We start from the raw sequence: 6,217 nt of genomic DNA, 5'->3' as shown, positions 1-6,217 counted from the left end.
TATGCGTATTTCCAGAGATATTCTGTACATTCTATATACATCTATACATATCCTATACATATCTATACATTCTATACATATCCTGTACATTTACAAACACGTATGTGTATTTTTGCCACGCCAATGTCAGCATCCCATACACGCTGTTGTGCTCCATTTAAATTTTTTTTGCATCACCGAATGGGTCTTGGAAGTCTCTTCAGATCAGTATCTGTAGAGCCGTCCATTTCTTTTTAACGGCTGCAAAGAATTTCAGATAAGGCCCAATCATACTTTATGAGCCCACGAATTGACCGGTTTTATGGTCGGACAGACTGTTTCCCATCATTTGTGATATCAAACAGTGATACAACGATTATCCTTCTGGAGCGACATTTCACAAAAGGGAGAGCCCATCTGTAGGGTAAATTTCCGAGGCGTGGATTTGCTGATACCAACAAAGGGCATATGTGCAGGAACTCTGTTTTAATTTTTGCGTTCAGAAATACTGAATTCGATGAATTCGTGGGAAGCCCCCCAAGGGCGCCGAAGCAGCACTCCAAAATTGCGGGTACCGGGCCCAGGGTGGCGGGAACCCCACGCTCGCCGCTGGCTCCAGCCCGTCGATCAGACCCACCGACGGGTCCCGCAACCCCAGCCCGCCTCCCTGCGCGCGCCCCGCCCCGCGCGCGCCCCGCCCCGCGCGCGCCCCGCCCCGCCCCGCGCGCGCCCCGCCCCGGGCCCCTGGCGGGAGCACCCTGCACGTGCGACTCCACGTGAGCCTCCCGGCCGGCGTGCAGCCCGGAACTACGCATGCGCCGGCTGCCGGCGAAAGTGGGTCAGACTCCTCCTCTCACGTGACCCGCTCCCCTCAGCTACCCTCCGCGCCTCCCCGCCGGGGCGCAGCCGGGATGCGCTCTGCAGCCAACGTGACGGGGCCGGGCACGGGTGGGGGCGGGCTCGGTCCGCGAGCGCCTGGAGCCCGCGAGGATTCGCCGGTTCTCCTCCCTCCGGAGCGCTCCGCTCAGAAGTCGGGCGGGCAAAAGGGAGCGCGGCGCGGAGCCTCCGGGAGCCAGGCTGGAAAAGAAAGGGAGATGAAAGAGACCTCAAATCCCCGACACCCGACCAGGGCTGAGTCCCCTTCCTGCTCTTTGAAGCAGTGCTGCCAGAAAGGAGGGGACGCGAGCCGCGTTTCAGTGTAAACCGAATCTCCCCGAGCGTTTGCAGTCCCATTTGTGTGAGGTAACTCTGACTTTCGTAGAAAGAAACTTTGTGAAAGGAGATGTAAAAGGATGTTAATGGTTCCTGGAATATTCCATAGGCCCTACTGCTGAACTCCTACCCATTGCCCGCCAAAGACTCTCCTCCAGAGGGACTTTAGGCAGAAAGCGAGACCACCTTCCGGTAGAGATTTGAGAGGTGGGGGTGCTGATGGGGCTGGGTGTTTGGGAGAAAGCAGCCTGAAGTCAGCTGAAGCCTGACTTTTGTGTGTTAGGAATACTATTATTTCTTGCCCCTGCCCCTTCTGATTTTTAACTTGCTGCACAGAGGATAGGCTCTGCCTCAATGAGTTGCAATTCACTGGGGGAGACTGACAAGCAAAATTATTGGGATGGGCTATAAATCCTTTCACAGAGGTGTGCCCAGGTGTTATATAAGCACGGGGGGGGGGGGGACACCGAGTACAGGGGTGGGTACCCTGAGTGTTCAAGTCTAAGTGGGAGTTAGCTGGCAGAAAAGTAAGGCAGAGGGGGTGGAAGAGGGCTCCAAACAAAGGAAACTACTAATAGTTACATAATATTTCCTTCAAGGAGCCCTTTACTATAATTGTCTTAGCCATGCATATGGTTGGAATGTATATTGTTTCCATTTATGTTATTCTAAGCCGGTCTTTAATGAACATAGTTGTGCATAATGCTTTTACCCCTCCACTTTTAAATAAGACCCAGGAGTGGGATGACTATATAAAAGATACAAACGTGAGATAATTTTTGATAAAGCATTGTCAGATTATGTTCCCCAAAAGTTGCACTAAGTTGTGCCAAGGTGGCATTTAAATATTTAGCATTCAGGCAGTAAGTCGCCCATTATTTTTTTCTTTAAAAAAATTTTTTTTAATGTTTCTTTATTTTTGAGAGAGATAGAGACAGAGCGCGAGCTGCAGAGGGGCAGAGAGAGGGGGAGACACAGAATCTGAAGCAGGCGCCAGGCTCCACGGAGCCCGATGTGGGGCTTGAACTCACGAAGCGCAAGATCATGACCTGAGCCAAAGTCAGATGCTTAACTGACCGAGCCAGCTGGGTGCCCCACCCATTATTTATTTCAAATCAGTGAAGCCTGATGAGATTAACACTTGGTTTACTAGAATGCCATAAATCATAATACATGCATTTCTGGGTTTTGTGACCCATGATAAAATTCAAGTTGAATTCAGAAAAATGGAAACTGTCAGACCAGTGCATCTAATCCTTTACACGGAACCACCTAGCAGGTACAAGGCTGGGGTTGGAGGGAGGTAACAGTGAGACAAACTAAAGCAGTGCCACATACCTGTCTGTGATGGCTCCTTTCTTCCTGTGAATCAGGAGTAACAGGGAAGGTAGCTCCACACAAGTCAGAACAAGCTAAGAGGCTTCCACACAAGTGTCAGAAAAGCAGCAGAATTAAAGAGGCCAGATTTGACCTAAGAGGCCAGTATACCGTGCAGGAGGAAGGCTGGGCACACGTTTGGGAACAAATTTCCAGAAACCTGCATGCTTCTCAACTTGGTCTCTGTTGGCATCTGTACCTGCAAAGAGTAAACAAGACTGTGACATTCAAAAGCATATTTAGGAAAAAGGGTAATTTAGGTAATATGGACAATGAAAACAGGATGTGTCTTACTTGTTGCCTGTATTAAGCTAGACCATTAAGGAAAACCGGAGCATGGTGTAGTTATAATTTCAGAGGCATGGATTTGTTCATACTGCGCTGTTTCTTTGATATCCATTCTGTGCATTGTGAAACGACCTTATGCTTTAGGAGCAGGGGGCTTACCTTTCCTGAGCTTCCGGTGTTGGCTTCAGTTGAACAAACAAATCAGGGTAGTACCATTGCCCTTCTTATAAGGATTACCAGAGTCAATTCAACAAAAGCAAACTGAGTTTGAAGATTACCAGAGTCAATTCAACAAAAGCAAAGTGAGTTTGAAGAGGGTCTGGCACAGGCTTAGTGCTCAATGAACATTTGTTGTTGATACTAGTGTAATAATGACTGGTTCCATCAGAGGAAGCCTGGACTTGTTTCAGTGGTTATGTGCTGACATTCTTTCTTCTTGGATGGGGGTGAAGAAGCATGTGTACCTAATGCCATCTTTCCACCTTGAGAGGAGCCAACCCAACCACGTGCCTAATAAACAAGGAGGGGCAGAGGAGGCCACACCCTGATCAAACTGTTCTTGCAGTCTGTGCTACCTCTTGACATTCTAGTTGTTGGAGATAAATACATCCCATTTGTGACTTCAGTTACTGGAGTTGGGTTTTCTGTCATTTTAACCACACGGTAAAGTGATGACACTGGCATTCCATTCTGAGCATCATGAACTTGTTAAAGATAAGGAGTAAAGCTTATCATGGTGGATGAATACAGTGACTCGGCGTACTCATTTTCTAGGGCTGCCATAACAAAATACCACTGGATGGTAAGACAAGGTGTCTTAAAAGAAATTTGTTTGTTCACAGTTCTGGAGGCTAGAAGTCTGAGATCGTGGTGTTGGCGAGGTTGGTTTCCTCTGAGACCTTTCTCCTTGACTTGTAGATGGCCATCTTCTCCTGCTGTGTTCATATGGGCTTCCCTTTGTGTGTATCTGTGTCCTGATTTCCTCTTCTTATAAGGACACCATTCATATGGGGTTAGGACACATCCTAAAACCTAGTTTTAACTAAGTTACCTCTTTAAAGACCCTATTTTTGGGGCACCCAGGCGACTTAGTTAAGCGTCCGACTTCAGCTCAGGTCATGACCTCTCGGTTTGTGGGTTTGAGACCCAAGTCAGGCTCTGTGCTGACAGCTCAGAGCCTGGAGCCTGCTTCAGATTCTGTGTCGCCCTCTCTCTCTTTCTCTCTGCCCCTCCCACCCTCACACACACATACTCTCTCTCAAAAATAAAAAAAAGAATTTTTTTTTAAGGACCCTATTTTCAAATACAGTCACATTCTGAGATTCTAGGGCTGGGACTTCGTGATATGAATGGGGTGAGGGACACAATTAGCCCATAGACATTACTGATATTATATGGATTATTTAAAATCAGATCTCCTTCCTTAAGTTTCCTTCTCCAAGGGATTTCTTTAGGTGTGTGTGTGTATGTGTGTGTGTTTGTGTGTAGGGGCTAGGGAAAGGAAAGAGACTGAATTTGGAAGAACAAGTATAGATCCAGAAAAACAGCACACAATGAAGTTCTGGCTAAGTCTACCCTTAAATATGTCCTCAAAGGACAGTTCACATTGATGACAGGAAAGCAAATGTACAGGTAGCTTTGGATATTTTACTATTAGGTTTATTTTTAAAAATTTTTTTAAATGTTTATTTTTTTTTTTTAAGAGAGAAAGAGACAGAGTGTGAGCCAGGGAGGAGCAGAAAGAGAGAGGGAGACATAGAATCAGAAGTAGGCTCCAGGCTCTGAGCTGTCAGCACAGCTGACACAGGGCTCGAACCCACAAACCTTGAGATCATGGCCTGACCTGAAGTCGGATGCTTAACAGACTGAGCCACACAGGAGCCCCTGGTAATTTTACTCTTTGGGGAGATGGGTAACTTTTCTAAGGAAAATGTTTCAGGCCTAGGTGTTTTCTTTTTTGTTTTTTTCTCCCTTAACACTTGGTTAAACTGTTGGCACTTTATTATTGAAGACTAGAATCTCATTTCTAGACATGGCTGAGCCACTGTTTGTGTTCCTTCTAATGTCAGTAAGGCCAGTTTCTGAAAAAGAATGGAGAGCTTGGTTTGCATTCCTAGGTTGGTCACTGAAGCACATAGTTTATGCTGTAGGGAAAAGCTGTGTGACATGAAAGGAGTCCCTTCCCCACTTTAGGCTCAGTTTCTTAAATGTAAAATGAAGCAGTTGAATTCCATGATTTCTAATGTCATTTCCATCTAATCATGTGATTGGATGAAAAGAAAGTATTTTGGCTTCTTCGTTAGGCTTTGTTAGTAAAAAGTGTATTGTCCTCAAAAACTCTTTCCCAGCATACAGGTGGCTAGGAAACCCTACCTGCATCAGGTATCATGGAAGACAATGAAGGTGCACATCTCTGAAAATGAAATTTATATTTCCCATCTTTGAACGTATATGCCCGTGTTTATTTCATTGCACAGTTCTTCTAATTATTTATTCTTAACAGTGAGGAAAGGGGAGGGGAAGAATTTTTTTTGTAGCGGAAACCACCATTTGAAGGGAAATATTGCATCATTGCTACTCAGTGTACCATCCCAGGGAAGTCATGCTCCAGCCCAGAGGTTCTTAACCAGGGTTGCACAGCTTAATCACCTTTTTAAAAATACACATGCCTAAGACTCTACTCAAAATTTTCAGTCAGTGAGTCTGGAGAAGGGCCTGAACGTGTGAAAAGTTCTGCAGGTATAATGTTGTGCAACACCAGCTCTGAACTGTGGGTTTGGTCCAAAACCTTTACCTCCTTCCCATAAGTCATCCCAGGTCCTTTTAGTCATGATACTAAAACACCTTGTATTAAAAGTACAGCTCACGTTAATGGAAATGCATCTGCAATCAAGAGGGACAACTCTTTTTTCCAAATTTACATAGACTTTTAGTTGGTTATAAGAAAAAAAAAATCTAAGTAATTCATAAAATTTTACCTCTGTTGCCATTCTGAATGCAGTTATCATTTCTGAAGCTACATACAATGTTTTGCCGCAGAGCGAATGTCCTCAAAACAACAACAGAACTTCGTATGGCACTTGCAATACATTGAGAACAATATTTGGTATCCGTGTCCTTTGTTATATCACCGAGGTACATTCTGGAATTACAGCGTTCAAATAAGAGGTTAGATTCCATTAACACTCCTGGAGGGTTGATTCAGGGAAATTGTATTTGTTTGCTGAACTGTAAATTAAACAGGTTCCAGGCTTCCACTCCTTCACATCTGCATCTCTGTAGCTGCGTATGGAATTTGTTCTCACTGGATGCCAGTAAAGAACATCCAAGGAGAACTCAAACACAGAAAAACAACTTCCTG

At 45.3% G+C, this 6,217-nt stretch overlaps 1 long non-coding RNA gene across 1 annotated transcript; it reads right to left on the bottom strand.

The window, feature by feature from the left end:
- Nucleotides 1-715: 715 nt before the first annotated feature.
- LOC128313456 (uncharacterized) lies at nt 716-5,978 on the bottom strand. Its single transcript, XR_008294197.1, has 3 exons — nt 5,835-5,978; nt 2,530-2,767; nt 716-1,056 (listed from the first exon to the last, which is right to left on the bottom strand). It is a non-coding gene; the product is annotated as an uncharacterized LOC128313456 (long non-coding RNA).
- Nucleotides 5,979-6,217: the final 239 nt, after the last annotated feature.

Source organism: Acinonyx jubatus, chromosome E1 (genome assembly GCF_027475565.1).
Source record: "Acinonyx jubatus isolate Ajub_Pintada_27869175 chromosome E1, VMU_Ajub_asm_v1.0, whole genome shotgun sequence".
Lineage (NCBI taxonomy): Eukaryota > Metazoa > Chordata > Mammalia > Carnivora > Felidae > Acinonyx > Acinonyx jubatus.
This window is presented reverse-complemented; position numbering and strand designations above follow the sequence as displayed.